Below are 21,304 nucleotides of genomic sequence, written 5' to 3'. Positions count from 1 at the left end.
AAGGAAAAAAAGAGAGAGGGGGTAAACCAAGAAACAGACTCTTAACTATAGGGAACAAACTGATGGTTACCAGAAGGGAGGTGGATGGGGGGATGGGTGAAATAGGTGATGGGGATTAAGGAGTGCACTTATGATGAGCACTGGGTGATGTATTGAAGTGCTGAATCACTCTATCATAAATCTGAAACTTATATAACACTATGATAAACTATACTGGAATTTAAATAAAAACAAAAAAAGACTGCCAAGTCTTGTATAGGGAAAATTATAAAATAGCATTGAAATACATTAATAAGAGCTAAATAATTGGAAACATGTAACATGTTTGTGGACAAAATGATTCAGTATCATAAAGATGTTCTTCACAAATTGATCTATATAGTCTATTATATACCAATTACAATTCCAACAAGGCTTTTCAGGAAAATTGGCAATCTGTTTCCAAAATTTGTATGAAAGAACAAAGGACCCTAGTGAAGAAGCAAATAAGCAAAATAAGGTAGATGTACACAACTTTACTATTAAGCTATAACTATCAAAGCAGTGTGGTGTTGGGAGAAAGAGATGGAAAGAGACAGACTGACTCATGGAACAGAAAGCAAAAGCCCAGGAGACCTAGCTCCCACCTCAACTCACAACTTTTGCACATACCTTTCCCTCTGCCTGGGAATCTCTTCACTTTGACATCTTATTCTCTCATCATCTTCGGGTCTTTACTCACATGTCACTTTTTCAGTAAGGCCTTTCCCAACTACCTTATATAAAACTCACCTTTCCCCATTATCTCTCTTTTTCCTCCTCTGCTTCATTTTGTCCACATCACTTATCAAAATCTGCAATACTATGTGTTTTACTAATTTGTTTTGTTTATTTGCTTTCATCCTCAAAAATGATGTGACCTCCATGAAGGCAAGGATCTGTATCTCTCTTATTCCCTGCTGTGTTTTCAGTGCCTAGAATAGTGCTTGGTATGGAGTAGCAAATATTTATTAAGGTAATGGACAAATGATTGGGTGAATTTCCTGACTAGTTTATAAAGCTTCCAGTCTGTCTCAAACAACACTCCCTCAAACCTACTCTTGATATAATACTGAACTTTCTTCAAAGCAAATGTGCCTAGATAACTTAGGAGGATATTGCTTTCCTGTTTTGTTATTATTGCTGAAGTACTTTTGGAAGAGGGGGGTGTAGGGGCAAAAAACTTTTCTCTTCTTCCCTTCTAGGTTCTTTGGCTGGTCTAATAAACAAATTGACGTAAGACATATTAACAGGATAAAAACAAATTTTATTATGCCTATATGGGAGCCCCACAAAAATGTGAAGACTCAAAGGCAGTCAGGCAATTGAGGCTTATATGCAATCCTGAACCACAGAGAAGGGGGTAGGGGTCTGGGCTTCAAAGGGAAGAAGACAATTTACAGGAAGATGGGAAGAGAAAATATTTGCTAAACAAATGTTTGCCATGTTATGCACATAAGTCTTTCCGATACAAAAAGTTAGCTCTGATAATAGCTCTCTTCTTGGTGCAGGCCCCCTACCTAACTAAATTATTTTAGGTAGTTGAAGGGGGAGGTAAAAAGCTTTTCCTGAGTCACCTGGCGGCGCAGGTGGCCCCTTACCACCTCCTTGTGGCAGACAGTCTCTCCTTTGCTGTCCTGTCCACTGCTCCCTTACGGTGTATTCAATAAACTTTTCTCTCTTTTGTTCTGCCTTGGGTGAATTCTTTCACCCCCTGTGCTGCCAGCCCCCAAAGAAAAGCTTCTGTGAGTTTGACTATTTTAGATTCCACATAAAAGTGAGATCATGCAGGGGTTCCTGTGTGGCTCAGTCGGTTAAGGGTCCAACTCTTGGTTTTGGCTTGGGTCATGATCTCGTGGTCGTGAGATGGAGCCCTGTGTTGGGCTCCATGCTCAGTGTGGAGACTGCTTGAGATTCTCTCTCCCTCTCCCTCTGCCCCTCCTGCTCATGCTCTCTCTCTCAGTCTCTCTCAAATAAATACATAAATCATTAAAAAAATGCTTTTCCTGAGTCTGCTGCATCTTAATTGCCTTCAGCTCAAAACAATCCACAAGCCAAAGTGGCACATTTTGGGGTGGTGTATTCTGCTCCTCCTCAGAGGCAAATATATACTTTGCTCTCTCAAGAAAACAGTCACAATCTTTGTGTTTAGGGTGTTTGCTTTGAAGGGAAGCAGAATATGCTACCCCAAAATATGCCTCTTTGACATAAGGATTATTTAGGGCTAGTTATTTTGGGAAACTGCAGAACAGTAGAAGCTCTGAAAACCAAGTAGAATTACCCGTTTATTAGGGACACTTACATTTATAAGGAAATGTCTTTTCATAAGGCTGTCTTCCTATGTGTAATAAGAAGAGGAAGATGATTCTAAATCTCAAGAAACACATCAATGGGGAAGGCAATAACCTAAAGCTGCATAACAAACATACCCTTGTTTGCTGTGTTTTGCCTGGTCACCTCCCATAGCTGGACTCCCCAACCGCCAAACATCCTCTTGTGTCTTTAGCTGGAGATGGTATTTAAGGTGGTGGTTTGGGCCATTTCAGGGAGTTGCTCAGTTTTCCTGGGTCTCTCCCATGGATACAAGAGGTATCCATGTTATTCAACTTCTGTTTGTTTTTCTCCTGTTAATCTGCCTTTTATTATAGCCAAGAACCTAAAAGGGTAAAAAGAAAATTAGTTTCTCTCCCCTACAGCTTCTTTGTCTAAGGAGGTGACCATCTTGTTCCTATTTCCAGCAGATTCAAAATCCAAAATTATAGAAAATATGGAAGATACTCACATACACAAGTTTTCCTTTTGGACTTTGTGTCCACTGTGAGAGACTAGTGTTAAGACCAAAACCCTCTGACCTGGAAGAGAGAGGGTGGGCTTTTCAGAAAGAAGGAGATAAGCATATTACCCTTTCCATTTCCTCTTGTATAGCATACTCCACAGTACATTATAGAAGATATTAAATAAGCTATAGTCCATACACATGGAGAGCTAAAATCAACTACAGGTGAAATTATTTCTTCTCTTTTCATTTTTTTTAGAGAGGGAGGGGGAGGGGCAGAGAGAGAGGAAGAGAGAATCCCTAAGGGGCTCGATCTCACAACCCTGAGATCATGACCTGAGCCAAAATCAAGAGTCAGACACTTAACCAACTGAGCCACACAGGAACCCCTGGGTGAAATTATTTTTTCAGAAACTTTAGGGTTGTTTTTCAAATACCTTTTGAACCATGCTGGTCTTTGGTTTCCTATAAAACTTACTTCAGTATTAATTAGTGAAACAATTTAATCTTGTAAGCATAATAAAAACCAAGGGCAAAAAATCACCCTGGATTCATCCTGAAACAATAACTTAAATAAAGAACAAAGAATCTATACAAGTTAGGAAAAAGAGTAAGAATTTCCAAAACATGAACAATATTAAATTCTTGCCATCCTGGCAAGGGAGAGGGGGTGCTCAAAACCAGATTTAATTTGGTTTTAGTTGAAACTAAATCTTGTGCTGTTTCTTGCAACAAGAGCTGTGGAGCATGTTTACACTTGCTACACAAACTTGCCCACTTACTTCCTCTGCTTGAAATACTCTAACAATTCCCCACTGACCTCAAGATAAAGCCCCAGCTTCTCAGTGCATCAAACATTCCCCTTCATGATCAGGCTCCTGTAAGTCTTTGCCCTTACAGTGGCCCTTATATTAAATTTCCAGTCATACCTGCAGGTTCACCCACAAGCCCTCTTCTCTCTTACCTCTCACTTTTGCTCATGTTGTTCCAATGCCTGGGGTACACCATCCACTTCCTTGTTTTTCACAAGGAGAACTAACACATCTTTCAAGTCTCTGCTCCAGGGAGCCTTTTCTTACCATCCTATCCCCATGTAAGGTCATGCTAACTCCTTCTCTGCACTTGCCCAGCCCCCTTAGCCTGCCTATCACAATGCCTATAACACTTGTGTAATTGACGATTCATAGGTCTGTCCTCCTCATGAGGCTGTGAGCTCCAGAAGAGCAAAGATTGTCTGTTTTACCTTTTTATCAACAATGCCTGGCATATAGTAGATGCTTTATATATTTCTCTTAACATCAGAATGGTACTGGGCATCTTTAATAACTGAAACAAAGTCATCCACTACCGAAACCCAAATGAACTCATTACTATAATATTAATTTGTGCCAATGTTCAAAGAATTCGGTAAGCCTGCTTTAGAATTTGAGAGACTGCTTCAGGAATCACAGAAATAAAACATGGAAAGGTCTGAATGGAAAACAGTAGTCCTATTTGATGAATCTAGCTATATTTTGGGTTTTCTCTATGGGGTTTTGGGGAAACTTCTTTAGGCAAAATGTATCACAAATTATGCATGCTCTGCTTCAGAAATTAATGATCAGATCTACGAATACTGCAATGTTGAGAATTTCAACTCTCCAAGCAATATTTCATCTTTACTCACAAATACATGCAGAAAACAAGTTGATATTAAATTTTTCTTTTTTTATCTTATGACATTGGAATACTGCTTTATTAATATATTTTAAAGAATGAAGAGTCTTAATTTTCATTTAACTTTTTCTCCAACATCAGCCTTGAAAATAAATTATGAGGGCAATATAGTTACACTTGTTGTTGATCATTTTTTTCTTTTTCAATTCTCTTTCTCTTGGCTAGGAAATGAAAGATAAGGCAATAATGGAGGAAATGGAAACATATCTATCCAGCCAGAGCCTTTGGATTTTTATAGCACATAGATCATCTCTATCAAAAATGTAACATTCAACGTCGTAATTGAAACATTTATCTCAAACTTAAAACTTTGTAATATTAATTTTTATATCCCTCAAAAGTAGTTATAACATGTTTATTAATTTCTATGGAAAGAGAAAAATGTATGTAACATGTAATGGACGACTCACAAAATGATGTGCTGAGTGACAAAAATGTTACTTCAAGTTACCGAATGTTAAAACTATATTCGTTTTGCCTTTCTAAAATCTAACAGAACTGTGCTGGATGAAGGGAGTTGAAAGGGAGCAGAATTTATCACCCCCAAATATGCCTCTTTAACATATTATGTAGGGGCCAAGGGCAGGCCCCCCCCAATATGCCACTTTGTCATAAAGATTATTTTGAGCTAAAAGCAATCAAAACCCAGCTGATTCAGGAAAATGTAGAGGACACTTTTAGGCACTAGGCTTGAGCAATGGAAGCTTGCACAAGGCGCAAGGGCCCACGATGACCACTGAGTGAATGCAAAGAGGCTCATTAAGCAACCCACCTTGAAATAGCCATAGGCCCTAAATGACCAAATAGAACCAGGCACAGATTACCAAAAAATGGAAAAGCCCAGCCATCCCCATACTCCCTTGCTCTGCCCTATAATCATGGCCCCTCACCACCTCCTTGTGGTAGGCAGTCTCTCCTCTGCTGTCCTGCCTACTGCTCCCTTACGGTGTAGTCAATGAACTTCTATCTCTTTTGTTCTGCCTTGGATGAATTATTTCACCCCCTGTGCTGCCAGCCCCCAAAGAAAAGCTTTTTACCTTCCCCAAAACTGCCTTCTAAATTCTTTTATTTAGACAGAGGACCTGCTCCAGGAAAAGAGCTATTGCCTTAGACAACTACATTATGATATGAACTAGGTATGGTAGACAGAGAGGAACCTAGCAAAGCTTGTTTGATCAAAATCCTCCATGTCCCATTGTTTCTGAATGGCCCAGCAAATACTTGTGTACCAGTGCTTACTTTTTATCATCTTCCTGTGAACTGCAATCCTTTCCTTTGAAGTCCCAGACTGCTATCAACTTCTCCTTAGTTCAGGATGACATATATACCTCCTTTTGCCTATCCTTGCAACTTCCACGTCTGTGTGGATTCCCCATATGTATGAAATTAAATTTCATTTTCACTTGTTAATCTGTCCCATGTCAATTTGATTCTTCATCTGGCTAGAAGGACCCTGAAGGGAACAGGACATTTTTGCTCCCAGACAATTATTTTGAGTTGGTTATTTTTAAGAAACAGCAGACTTAGGAAAAGCTCTAAAATGAGTAGTAAGTTACCTTTTTATAAGGAACATTTACATTTATATGGGAAATGTCCATTTGTAAGTGTGTCTCCCTCTTTGTATCAGAAAGAGAAGGATGAATCTAAATCTGTAGAAACTTATCAGTGGAGAAGGCCCCCACCTTAAATCTGCATAACAATCTTACCATTGTTTGCTAGGCTTTTACTGGTTACATCCCATAGCTGGCTCCCCCAACCAACATCTTTCTTTTGTCTTTAGCTAAAGATGGTATTTAAGGTCAGTGGCTTGGGCCATTTCAGAGAGTTGCTCAGTTTTTCTGGGTCTCTCCCATGGATACAGGAGGTATCCAAGTTATTGAACTTGGTTATTTTCTTACTTATTTCTCCTGTTCATCTATCTTTTTATTACAGGGGTATCTCAATCAAGAACCTAGAAGGATAGAGGGGAGATTGTTTTTCCTCCACTACATAGCCTCACTTTTAAAAGCATAAAATGAAGAGTGCCTGGGTGGCTCAGTCCGTTAAGCGTTTGACTCTTGATTTTAGCTCAGGTCATGATCTCAGGGTTGTGAGATTGAGCATGGAGTTGGGCTCTGTGCTGGGTAGGGAGCCTGCTTAAGATTTTCTCTCTCCATTTCCCTCTGCCCCTCCCACCTCCCTGTCTAAAAATTTTTTTTAGAAGTGTAAAATGGGGATAATGATAGTGCCTGCTCAAATTGTTGTTATATGTATTAAATGAGAAAATTAAGCATTTAGTTTAATGCCTTAGCTAAAAATGAGTGCTTACTAAATGCTAATTGGATGAATAAATGACTGCATGTGTGAGAACTAGATAATGTTGAGAGGACTAAGAGGGTACTTTTTAGAAGTGACATCTAGTTTGAAAGACAGAAAGGTGTATGTTGCAAATAAAAGCCAACCATATTATATATTCCATACCAAGTGCTTATAGATGGTAAAAACTGCAAAGCGATTGAGGACTAACCAAAATAGATGGTACAACATGATAATCTAGGCAGACAGCTGACCTTGTAAATATCAGCATAATGACATGAGGATGGAGCACTAGGGACAAATAAAAGGATTCATCTAGACTAGGATTTATTGGGCAAAGTGAAGGATTCCTCAGGCTTGTATAGAGGAAGAAAAACAAATTTCCCTCTACTTTCTAGACACCCCCCTGTAAAAGAAGAGAGACTAATAGGAGAATAACACGTTTAATTTAATTTTATATATATAGGGGCCCTAAAGGTATGCAACCCAGTCAGTCAGGCAATTGAGGTTTATATACAGTCCTGAACTAAAGAAATGAGGATAGGAGTTTGGGACATCAAAAAGGAGGAAGACAGTTCACAGGAAGATGGGAAGAGAAAATATCTTTCTTATGTAAAAAAAACCTCTATCTTTGGTAATAGCTCTCTTTCTGGTACAGGCTCCCTATCTAAATTCTTTTGGGCAGTTAAGGGGGAGGTAAAATCTCTTCTTGAGCCTGTGGGGCCTTTATTGTCTTCACCTCTTAAATAATCCACATGCCGAAGTGGCACATTTTGGGGTAAACTGGCCTGAACCCCATCAGTTCGCTGGGGTTTTTAATATTAAAAGCTGAGCTGCTGGCTGTGGAGAGCAGAACTGGGTTAGTAGCTAAGCATTAGATTGCTCTATATCTCATGGAACCAGTCTTTTAGTCCTGAGAACAGTTGTGACTCATTTCGGGAGGCAGTAATGCAGTTAAGCTCCCAAAGTTAGGCCTATATTGCACAAGCAACCAGGCATTTAGTAAGAGGCATTTCTATGGCAACGAAAACAGTGGTTAATGATTGGAGCAGACTATAATCTCAGTTTCTGGGTTTTGAAGGCAGCCAGTTGAGAAGAGTTGCAGATGTCCAGCACAAAGCATTTTCATATGGAGGGAGGGCAAGCAGTGGCAATCTGACAGATTTTCCTGGTTTATAGTTTGCATGTCTCTGGTCCTCTGAGTGGCCCACAAAGCAACAGGCATAAAGGCTGTCTATACATGAGCTGTTGTGGTGATTTCTCTGATGTTTACATCAAGTTGTCCAACTTTAGCTTGATGTTTACATCAGGTTGTCCAACTTTAGCTCGCATGGCTTTGGAAAAAGTGTAGTTCTCAATAATTTCAAGTCAGAAAGGTGGGAGAAAATTTGGGTATGTTAGTTTGAAGAGTTGCATCCAGATACTGGAGCAAACTAAAAAAAATCAGGATCTAGTCCAATTTGCAGGTAGAAAACAAAACCTCAAAGACAATTAACAGAACTAGAAGCTAATATCCACAGGTACATATTATACTTTCTACTGAAGTATAATTTCTCTCTCTATAATCATCCACATTTCTTATCAATGATAACCACAGTAAGAATAATTTGTTTGCAAAATAAGTCTAGTTTTATAAACTTGGCTCAATTATTTACATCATTACAGCAAGAAGAGCAATTGATAGGGCTCCTGGGTGGCTCAGTCAGTTAAACATCTGACTCTTGGTTTCAGCTCCAGTTTTATAAGTTTTTAGTAAGAATAGTGATTGGCCATATAAGTTTCTTTAAATCTGCTTTGCTAGAACTTTTCATAAGAAATTTTAGATTAAATTTTTAACAGCTTCTCAAGGCTAAGAAGCCGAGCCAAGGACTTGCCATCAGACTTTGCCTGTAATATCTATAGGTTTGGGTACATTCTTCTCTCCTTGAGGTCCCCAAAATGTCCTGAGGTTCCCGGGCCTGCCAGAAAGTGGCCTTCCTTAATCACTTGGTAACACTCCTGGGAACCCTGTAAGCAAGGTACTGGGCCAATATTTTCAAGGGGCTTTATTTATTCACTATCATTTATTTATTATAATTTTATTTAAAGTCAGCTTTAGTTCCTTAAAGCTGTCTGGCGTATCTGAATCTATGCATGCCTCTCTCAAATATGACATTCCAAAGTCTTCATAATATACCCAATGTTTCTGGTTGTGTCTTATTACAAGGAGAAGAGATCCTTACTGAATTTATGCAACTAACTATATTACCATAAAAACATAAAAGTACTCATCGAGAGTTTCCAAATTCTGGAGGGATCAGGTAGGGAGAAAAAAATAAATGTTTTACCTTTGCTTTAACTCATAGGTAGCTTAAGAGAAAAGAGAAAAAAAAAGTTTTCCTTAAATCTGGAAAGCAAAACATTAAAAAGCTCAGCAATGTTTAAAGTAAAAAGTCATAAAAATCAAAATTATTGGGGTGCCTGGGTGGCTCAGTTGGTTAAGCATCTGCCTTCAGCTCGGGTCGTGATCCCAGGGTCCTGGGATGGAGCCCTATGTCGGACTCCCTGCTCAGCAGGGAGTCTGCTTCTCCCTCTCCCTGCCACTCCCCGCTGCTTGTGCGTTCTCTTTTACTCTCCCCTCTAGCTCTCTCTGTCAAATAAATAAATGAAATCTTTAAAAAAATTAAACTTATCCTCCTCAGTTCCATGTAATTAATCCTGGTTGTTCTTGATCCTCTGTTAGTTTTATGGAGGCATCAGTTTCTCTTTTAAGGTTCTGTAAATTCTTACTCAGTTCAATGGTATGATCTAAAAGTTATCAGAAATTACTTGTCAGATTCCTTTACATGAATTTCTCTGAAAATGAAACACATTTGCAGGAAGCTTTTGTAAAAGCATCTGAGTAAAACAATATGTATAAATGACAAAAGACTTATAATGGCCATGATTAAAGATCTGATGAGAGTTCATTACAACACAGTTGACAAGGAAATTTGGTTATTTCTGTGACACACATTTTAAGATAATAACTAGAATTATGACTAATAACAATATACCAGGACATATCAGCATTTTAGGAATTTTATACAATTTTTAGAACACTATTAATAACATTCACCCGTACCATATAATGTAGGACAGTTTATCACCACTTATTTGACAATGCTTCTCATGTAATTTAATATACCAAGTAAGTCTAACTAGTGTAACATCGCTCTCTTTATAAGGACAGAGAAGAATCCTTTGAGATGTCCTAGGGACCCTCTGATAATTCCCAAAGTTAGTTTGAGGTCAAAAAGACTCTAGAATTTGATTTGGGAGAAGTTTGTCAAAAATATCAAACAGTTTTTAAAACACTTGGTTAGGGCGCCTGGGTGGCTCAGTTGGTTAAGCGACTGCCTTCGGCTCAGGTCATGATCCTGGAGTCCCGGGATCGAGTCCCGCATCGGGCTCCCTGCTCGGCAGGGAGTCTGCTTCTCCCTCTGACCCTCCCCCATCTCATGCTCTCTCTCTGTCTCATTCTCTCTCTCAAATAAATAAATAAAATCTTTAAAAAAAATAAAAAATAAAAAAATAAAAAAAAAAAAATAAAACACTTGGTTAAATAGGATCATAGGTTACTGTAAAACAATACTTATCTATTTAACCAAAGTGACAAAGACATCACAGGCGAATATAGAAGACTACATAATTCTACGCAAAACTTAGCTCTTTTAATATTGAGAAGACTAGGTTTACTTTAGTAATCAAAGACCTGATAAACATAGGAAATTATTTTGGCAAAATACAGAATCCTTGTTTTCTCGGCAGATTACTATAAAAAGTAAAGGAAAACTTTCATAATCTCTTATCAGAAGCAGGCCAATAGTCCAAACAACTTTGTCCTCTTAGCAGATGAAAGAAAATTAAGTACCAGTTTTACATAAGTACCCTATTGATATTAAAGCTTATTTTTAAAACCCTTACAACAAATTCATTCAATCTCATCCAGTTTAATCACACATAAAATTTATTTCCCAAGATTCCTTTTTTAAAAACCTTCTAGAACTTCCTATGTCTATTCTAGTCTATCCCTTGTTTTCTTTCCTGTTCAGAAATAATCAGCTTTACTTTAGAACAAAATTACTTTCTTTTCCCTCAACAAAAATTCATCTCCATCCCTCACAATTTTTCTTACCAAAAACATATATCCCACTTACCTTATGTACAGAGTTGTTTCTCTTATTATTTCTAGTAGCTTTAAATATATTAATTAGAATTTTTAACTCTTAGAGGGATGCCTAGATGGCTCAATCAGTGGAGCATGTGGCTCTTGATCTTGGGATTGTGAGTTCGAGCTCCACATTGGGTGGAGACAATACTTAAAAATAAAATCTTTAAAAAAATTTTTTTAACTCTTAGAAACTTTAATTTCTAGTGAAAACTAAGAAGTAAGGAATTGTGAACTGTTATACCAGTATTCTTTAAATTGGCAAATTCTATGAATACATTTCATAATTTCTAGAAACATTCATTTTCTCATAGCCCATTTTTTAAAAATGTGGCATAGAGCATGTTTATTAATAAACCCAAATATCTTTAGTTCCTTTGTAAAAAAAAAGAGGCCAAAAGTAGGTAAGCTTAGAATTCTTAGAAATTAATTTTTCAGTATTCAATTCTATCATTTGATTTAAGTTAATAAAACTCAACAGTGGAAGTCACCAGGGAGATTTGGGTAACTATTTTTAAGTAGATGTTCCATAAAACAATCATTGCTAAAAAGTTCACCTAAAAACTCTTCTTTCATTTACATCTATTCAATTCATATATTCTTAACAATCATGTTTAGAAAAACTTCATTAGACATTGACAGTGTCAGTCATCACCCCAAGTTATTTTTCTGGCTAATAAATTTTGTAACAGAGATTTCATGAACTTGTTTGATTAGTAAACCCATGTAGAATAAAGTTTTATATTTAATGCTGATAACCCTAAAGACATTCTTGTTCTAATCAAACTAACAATCTTAAACTTTTATTTACCAAAAATTACTCTAGATTATATGAACTTGAAAAACATTTGTTTAGTTTCTATTTCTGAGATTTCAAAATATTTTGTGAATGCTTTTTGTTAAGCCAATTAAATGGAGCTCTTTTACAAATTAATTTTGGTAATACCATATCTATAACAGACATACATAGACATATATAAAAACCCATCTTGTAGCTTCTGTTTTAAAGCAACACAAAACTCACTAGTTAATAAATAACAGCTGGAATAAGTTAAGTTTATCTGTTCAGATAACTAAAGTATTTTACTATTTTTGCAGAAGACTTAAGATTTGTATTTGTCCCTGGAAATAATCTTAAAAGTTTGTGGTCTAGAGATCCCTTTTAGCAGTTCCTATTTTTTTTAAAGATTTATTTATTTATTTTAGAGAGAGCATGTATGAGAGTGCAGCAATTTGGGGGTGGGCAGAGGAAGAGGGAGAGAATCTGGAGCAGACTCCCCACTGAGCTCTGAGCCTGACAGGGAGCTCCATCTCAGGACACTGAGATTATGGCCTGAGCCGAAATCAAGATTCGGATGCTTAACAAGCTGAGCCACCCAGGTGCCCCTGTATTTTGTTTTTTTAAGGCCTCTACCTTTTTCTCCCTTCAGTCTCAGAAGACTGTGGGCTGTCTTTTCATTTCAAAGACATGATGGTTTACAGGTTCAAGAGACAGAAAAAGAATGCAAGTTTTTCCTAAGAGTTTTGGTGTATATTTGTCTATTATCAAAAGTTTAGGGTAATTACTATTTAAAGTTTTCCTTCTTTTTCTTAAGTGCAAGACAATTTTGTTTCCAATATCCTGATGTTTTACATTATCTGCAAATATCTGAAAGCAAATAGGAAAGGGTCTGAGTGGGTTTTGAGTTGCTTTCAGGGTTAGGCTTTTGGTTTTCTAAAGAGTCAAGTTGTAAATTAAGAATTGTTTATTTTAATTGTATACCTGAAACTAATATAACTATGTTAACTATACTGGAATTAAAACAAAAACAAAAAAAGAACTGTTGATTTTAAGACTTTTTCATCTGCATCCGTGCAACCTATCTTCAAAGAATTAGGTAGCCTGTTCCATTATTTTGTTTAGAGATCAATTTGCCCATTCAACCACACTATTTTGAATTTGCCTTTCTATATCAGGGAGAAAACTTCTAACTAAGATGGAAATCAAAACATCTCTATGTTCTGCTGTCCAGGGGACATGAATTCTTTAGGTAGAGGTCTAGGATATATCTGCAAAGGACATTGCATAGGAAGACCTGAAGCTGGCAAAGTCTGATTATAGAGCCCAGCAAAATGAGACTTACTGTCCATCCCAGGTGCTTCTGCTAAATTTATTTCCTGGCTTTTAGCATTTACACAAGTAATCTGTATATCCCAGGCCTGCAGATTAGACATGAGGGCTCTCTGTAAATCTTATAGGAAAAGGGAAGTTAAAATAGGCATCTGGGTGTTTAAGGGATTTTCTGGGGAAGGTGGAGGAGTTTTGGGAGGTAAGGGAATTTGCCGATGAGTAAGGGCCAGATTTGAAGAAAAGGAATTTATGTTGGATATAAACTTTACTTTTGTTCTAAGTTTAACTTCTGTTCTTTCATTTTATTAAGGGAATCCCTAAGGCTAGCCATTATACTTCTTTGTATCCATCTTTTTTTTTCTTGTATCTACCTTTTAATTTGGTCTTTCCATAGGTATCAGTAAGACAATTGTTTAGGATGAGATTTCTTAAACTTTCTTTTTTTTTTAATATTTAAATTTTTCCAATTCAAAGGATCCATCGTCTGGCCAATGACGAGTCAGATCTATTCATCTCAATAGCCACTCAAATCAATAAACCTTTTTATGGCTTAACCAAGGACATAAGAAGCATCCTACAAAAGAGTGCAAAAAATGTAGCCCTCACAAGATCCAGAAAGTTTACTCCACAGTTAGCTTCAGAAAGCAAAGGCCTTCATTGTCACAGGTTGTAAGAACTGTGTCATGAAAATGATGTCTCCCATTTCTTACAGGAACAGGAGACACTTCCAGTCATGGACTTGCCAATCCATGACACCAAACAGGCACCACTAGAATGGGACTTTTCCAGCACTAACAAGACAACAAAGGTTGAGATGACAAAGTCCCCTTATGACAAACTGCCCTGAGAGCTGGCATAAGTGGACAAAAAGAATGCAGCTTTTGACATCATGTATCAAAATTCCAGTCTATTCGACTGGCCGCCAGATGCACTCAGGTATATGCACCTTCTGGATGGTAGAGGTAGAGAGAATATTCTTACTCTTCACAAAGTCAAGCTCTCAGAACATAGAACAAGACAAAAGGAAAACCTCATGGTTTTCCTTCTTATGACAAACACAGAAGACAGACAAAAGAAAACAATGTCCATCTCTGGGAGTAAGAGGATCAATAGAAAACAAGAGTACTCATTAACGAATCTTTACCAAAGTCACTATGCCCAATGAACTAATTCCACAAATACTTTCTCCTGCTAATCTAAATTTAGAAAAGGAAGGGACGAAAACTTTTTACCTTCCTCTCTCTACTGGGCATACAAAGAGATCCAGGAGAGCTGACTTTGGTAAGAATCCTTACTTTCTGCTGGCTTCCGTCAGTCCTCTAGGATCTTGTCTGCAGGCTCCAGAGTGAGTATGGTGTCTCAGTATCTCCTGGCTAGCTCACAAAACTGGAGCTGAAAAAATAAATTTCCCTCTAACTTGTAAGTTCTTGGCTAGACATCCCCTGTAATGAAAGAGAGATTAATAGGAAAACAGATATTTAATCAATTTTCATAGGCCCTGAAGATATGAGACCCACTGACAGTCAGGCATTTGAGGCTTATGCGTAGTACTGAGCTGAGAAGAAGGTATTGGTGTGGGCCATCAAAGGGGAGGAAGTCAATTTCAAGGAAGATAGGAAGAACAAATGCTTGGTAAATGTTTGCCATGCTAAATGAAGTCTTTTTGATGTAAAACGAAGTTATCTTTGGTAATGGCTCTTTTCTTGGTACAGGCTCCCCATCTAAGTTCTTTTAGGTAGTTAAAGGGGAGGTAAAAAGGTCTTCTTGAGTCATTGGACCTTTATTGTCTTCAACTCAAAATAACCTGCAGGCCAAAGAGGCACATTTTGGGGCAAGCTGCTCTGAAACCCATCCTGTAGGAAGCACATTTTTTGTATCTTATTCATCCAAATATTCTACTTTTGACCCTAATTCATTGGATTCAAGTCAAGTTAGGGGAGTGGTTGATAATACTTGGAACTTTCCCCCTAACCTTTCTGTTCACAAGGATGCAACCATGGTGATAGCAAAAAAATTATCCACATGGCTGGGCCTTTACAATTTCTAGATTACTTTCACTTACTATCTCTAAATTTTCACCACAGTCCCCTAAGATTAAAACATTTCCCCATTGTAGATATAGAGGAACTGAGACCCCAAGAAGGGAAGTGACTTGCTAAAAACCTGAGTGAGATTCAGAAAATGGCCATGTTGTGGAAAATAAAAATCAGACTGGTTAGAAACCAAGCAACAGTCCGAGAAGTAGGAGAACTTGGGTTTATTTTACCCAGGCAGACCCAGACGAGCTACCACTCAAAATTCTGGGCCCTGGGTAGTGGAGTTACAGAGCTTTTATAGGGCAGTGCAGGGGGGGTCAGGTTCTAAGGGCTGCGCTGACTGCTGGTAGGTGGGTTTAAACCGGGGGGGGGGGGGGGGCTGTAGGCGGGAACAGTGGTCAGGGCAGTGGCGGGAAGCTTGTTTACAGAAACAGAAACAGCTGGTTATCTCTTGCTCAAGCGGAGCTTCTGGTTATCTCTTAGAATTGCTAGTAACTTTCCATTTTCTGGGGCCTGCCGGCCTGGGCCTGCTCTGGGTAATTTTCCTCTGCAGCCATATAGAACTCACCCCTCTGGCCTCCAAGGATGAATTAGGCATCATTTCTCTTCTACCTCAGCATCCCATGGAAATCTCTGGACTTTGCTGTCTTCTCTACTAGATTAGGAATTTCTTAAAATGGAGAAGCTTGTCTTATTCATTTCTATGTCCTCAATGTGGGCCTGCCACAGAATGGATACTCAAATATTTAATGAATGCAATAAATGTTTAATAAATAAACAAAAGGGTGAACAAATGAATGACAGACAAACTAACCTGGGTCTCCCAACATCTTTGATAAACTGTGTCTCAGTGAATGACAATCAAACATAAAAATTATCTGTGCACTCCTCCCTTGCTCTTTCCTTTTCTCTCTCCCCCCAACTCACTCAAATATCCACACGTGTGCACACGCGCACACACACGCATACACGAGTGACTTTTAATTATAAAGAACTTAAGAAAAAAGAACACTGTACAGAAATTTTCAAACTGGAAAACTGAAATTTGATTGAGGTTGAATACACTTTAAAAGGAACATCAAAATTGGAGAAGAGCAGATTCTACTTTTAGCTATAACAGAGCGGAGATCGGGGCCTGTGATAATAAATTTGTATTTTCAGAAGATATATTTTACAGACAGGCACTAAAATTTACTCCTTAAAAGTCATCCATATATTAGTCACTTTAGTAGTAGTAAAATAAATGCATACCCATCCAGGGAACAGGGCATTTCACTTGCATGGAAATTATAGGTATAAGATACAGTTAGCCAAACATCTCTTTTTTTCAAGTTCCAATTGTATGTTTGGATGTGCCTTGGGTGATGGATAGCCCTCTGTGCAATAAACAAGATACAGGCTTTATTAACTGTGTGCACTGTCTAACAGACCAGGGAGAGTTGTACTAACCATTGCCAGTTTGGGAACAGGCCCATATCCTTTCGAATATAAGTACAATGGCTGTGAGATATTCAGGTGTCCATTTCCTGGAATTAAAAATGAATAAGGAAAGCAGATGAATGTTAACAAAAACAAAATCAACATGAAATAAAAATAAAAACATAAACTTGGCTCACTTTTATCAACCAAAGGGGTATGTGTGATGGAAGCCATGTTTGTGACATTCTAGACCCTGGTTTTAACTCTCTAGTCCTTTCGTTTCCTTATCCAGTGCTGTTCACCCTACCCTTCCAAGTGCTATACAACTTAGTTGCTTTTTTTTCTTCAAAATAACACTGAATTTTTTTTTAATTTATCATTGCAGAATGTCATGATGCTGGAGTATTACAAAACAAGCAGTGGATTTCACAGCAAAGTCCACATTTTTAACCAAGCAGCCACTACTGGAATAATGAGTCCCATAACTCACCATACATGTTCGACAATTGGTAACATTTTTGCCACATTTATCTAGATATGTATATATATGAGTGCATGCTTGGGTATATGTGTATTTTTTCTTGAACCATTTGGAATTAAGTCCCAAGAATCATGACTCTTCAGCCCTGAAACTTCAGCATGCCTCTTGCAAAATTAAAAACATTTTCCAACATAACACAAAACCATCACCATCCTAAGAAAATTAACAATTTCTGAATCTCTTCTAACATATAATTCCTTTTAAAAATTTCACTACTGTACCCTAAATATCTTTTATGTATTTTTCCAAACCAGAATCCAGTCAAGCTTTCCTCATTGCCTTTGGTTGTTAGTCTCATTTCATCTACAATATTGACTTTTTCATGACATTGATATTTAAAGAAATCAGACCATTTATTTTGTACAATCTCCCACATTCTCAATTTATCTGATTGCTTCCTCTTGGTATCATATAAATCGTTCCTCTATTCTAAACTTTCTTTTTATTCAACTAGGTTCAGGTCAAAAATTTTGGCAAGAATAAATCGTAGGTGATGCTCTGTAGTTCATGTTGTTTCACATGTCTTTTATTTCCTTTCCTCCATCAAAGCTTGTCTGGATTATTGCTCTGGCCCAGGGTAGTTTGAAGTCGTGGGACAGAGCCCTGCATGGGGCTCTGTGCTCAGCGATGAGCTGGCTTGAGATTCCCTCTCTCCCTCTCCCTCTGTCTTTTCCCCACCCCCAGCTCCCACTGTCTCTCTCTCTAAAATAGATAAAAATCTTAAAAAAACATGTATCTAGCAAACTGTTGTTTTCCTATACTTAGTATTGCAGAGGAAAAGTCTGAGGGCAGCCTGACATTTGTAGGCAGTGATTGTATTTTTAATATATGGTTTTTAAAAAATTTACCTTTATAACTAAATTTTTAACATTATGTGTCTTAATGAGGCTATTTTTTTTATTATTTTGTCTGACTGACCGATCCTTTCCATGAGTTCCATAGGTCCTGTAGTTGCTGCTGTTATGAGTTATTTTTTCTTAGATCTGCATGGATTTATTGGTAGACAGGTATTTAAGTGTGCGATACTTCCTTCTTTATATATGTACCCATAAACCACGTGTTAAAAAACCCATTATTAACATAATGTAGTATTTCAAATGTTAAGTAACTGAAACAGTGTGGGAAACAGAACGCCACAGCGACCACTGGCGCATGTTCGCTTAGACTCCAAGATCTCTGAGAAAACTCGAGATGGTAGGGTTAAAAATAACCCAAAAGGATCAGAGTGAAATGCCCTCGGGACGTGTGTGGTCAGTTCTAAAGTAGGCAGCAGAAGATGTTTAGTAGATAGGAAGCCAGCTGTAAACAGCACACTGGGCACTCCCCTCTTTGTGCCTTTATTCTGTTTTAAAGATTCTTACGTGCTTGACTAATCCTGGGTACGTGGAGGAATGTGCCTTACTACGCCCCTGCTGTAAACCATTATAGATCTATATCGCTGTGGAAGGTATATAAGAGTATGGAAAATAAACCTCGGCACCTCGGGCTGTTTGCTCAGGGTCCCCTGTGCCTCGCTATACTGTCGTCTCTTTTTCTCAGTTCCTTCGCCACCCCAGGTCCCCGACTCTCTGAGGTCGACAAAAGAGCTCTTTGATAATCTGTATTTTTGAATTGTGTTAATGTGTAGAATTCTGACTCCCTGAACACAAAAAAACAATTCTTTTATACTTAAAATATGAAATCAACATAACTTTTTAATTTAAAAAAATCTAAACAAACAGTATAATAAATAATTGCATGAGGAGGGTACTCAAGGTATAGATCCTTGATTCTACAGTCTTGCAAGGAGAATTTTAACAAGGAAGATTTTGTTCATTATGTCAAGTCAAGAATATCAATATTACCTTTGTGCTTCTGACTATTTTCATGAGTCCCTGAAAATGTCACTCAATTAGAATTAATTGCTCTAAAATTCAAAAGTCTTAAACTTGGGACGCCTGGGTGGCTCAGTCACTTAAGCGTCTGGTTTCATTCAGCTCAGGTCACGATCCCAGAGTCCTAGGATGGAGTCCCACAGGTCCTGGGATCGAGCCCCACATCGGGCTCCCTGCTCAGCGGGGAGCCTGCTTCTCCCTCTGCCTGCTGCTCCCCCTGCTTGTCCTCTCTCTCTCTCTCTCTCTGTGTCAAATAAATACATAAAATCTTTAAAAAAGTCTTAAACTTTTTGAGTATTTTGTCACATAGGCAGGTTGAAAAGCATCATTGATCACTTTACTTAGACATGTTTGTAGCTGACAAATACCTAAATGAATCAGTTATTCTTCATCATTAAGAAAATGAAAAAGCCTGGGAAAAAGTATTTACAATACATATACTCCTAATAAAGATTATTATCCAGAATATATAAATTACATCTACAACAGAATAATAAAAAGGTAAACAACTCAATTAAAAGCCACACAAAAATCTGTACACTCTTCACAGAGAAGATACACAAATGGCCAATAAGAACATGAAACAATATTCAACAGCACTGTCAAAAGGGAATGCCAGTTAAATCCGTAAAAGACACCACTACATTTACACTAAAATGGCTAAAATTAACAAAAGTGATAATAGCAAGTATTGGTGAGAATATGGAACAACTTGGAATTCTTGTGATTGCTGGTGGAATTGCAAAATGGTACATTCACTTTGGAAAACAATTTGGCAGTTTCTTACAAAGTTAAACATACACTTACCATATGACCCAATAATTCCAGTCCTAAACATGTACCCAAGAGAAATTAAAACACATCTACACGAAAACCTGTGCATGAATGTTCATAGCAACATTATTCACAATAGGCACAATCTGGAAAGATCCCAAATATCCTTCAACCGGCCAATGGATAAACAAACTGTGGTCCAACCACACAGTGGACTATGACTCAGCAATAAAAGGGAAATGAACTATCAATTCACACACAACATGGATATATCTCAAAGGTGAACAAAAGAAATCAGACACAAGTAGCCCATACTATCTGATTTCATTCATATGGCATTTTGGAAAAGTTAAATCTACTCTATGACGACAAAAAGCAGATTGGTAAGTCTCAAGCATTGTTGGGGAGGAATAATTCATTTCAAATGGGCAGGATAAAACCTTTTGGGGTCAGGCAAATATTTTATATCTTGATTATGACCATGGTTTCACGTCCATATGTTTGCCGAAACTCATGTACATTTTATTCTATATAGATTATAACGTGATAAACTTGACATAAAAATTAAAGTAAGAAAATGTTAACCTAAAAATAAGAAAGAATGTAAGATGATAACCATAGTTTGAGATATATTCTACTAGCAACAAACAATGGGTCAACAAATCTTCATTTGTGGAAAAAAATGAACAAGTGGACTCTATTTTAGAGGCTGAATCTGTGATAGAGCAGCAGACAAATCTTTGTTTATACCGCCACCTAGATCGAGGTATACACTCAAATCAACATGAGGTCAGCGTCCATCAGTCCTTGTCTCTATTCTAGATCCCCGGCCCGGCACCCAGAACACGGTCATCAAACAGCCCAGAATTCCTCACTTGCCAATTAAGTTGAAGGAAGTTATGAAGAATTGGGAGATATGCTGTGTATCCTTTGAGAGACTAGAAAATAAAGTGTTAGGTAAACGAGCAATGTGAGCTCAGGAGGAGTTGCAGATAATGGGTTTCACAAACCAATTAATAAACCGCAGTAGGAGAAAACAGAACTACTGAAATAGCTACATAGTTCAATGTTTTTCACTTTGGTTTGGTTTGTTTCACACTTTTACTGATTCCTATTTTGTCTCCACATGCTGTGGACTTTTTGTGTCAGATGGAATCTAGGAAGAGTCCTTGCTGAATGCTCCCAGTCTTACTGCATTTTCGTTCAAGGTGCAGCAATCATGCAAATTGTAGGCCGCTTCCTATACAATGAGCAAAGATTATTCTCATGAAAATTAGAGTGGTAGCAAACTCCGACCTTTGCTACACTGTGGGGTAGTAGCCTAGAGCTATGGAAAAATTTTTATTTTGTTTCTTTAGAGTAATGGGCGAGGTCACAGTTGAAAACATCCCCAGGCTATGCTGAAAAAAGGCGTTCAATTCTAACTGCTAGAAAGCGCCACCTGTGCTTCGTAATGGGCACTTCTGCTCCCACCTGGGGTCCAGTCCTTTTGTTTGGTAAGGGAGTGAGTTCCTAAATGGCACTGATTCACATGTGAGCCCCCATCTCATTCTGTG

This window comes from Phoca vitulina, unplaced genomic scaffold (genome assembly GCF_004348235.1).
Source record: "Phoca vitulina isolate PV1807 unplaced genomic scaffold, GSC_HSeal_1.0 scaffold39, whole genome shotgun sequence".
Classification (NCBI taxonomy): Eukaryota; Metazoa; Chordata; class Mammalia; order Carnivora; family Phocidae; genus Phoca; species Phoca vitulina.
This window is presented reverse-complemented; position numbering follows the sequence as displayed.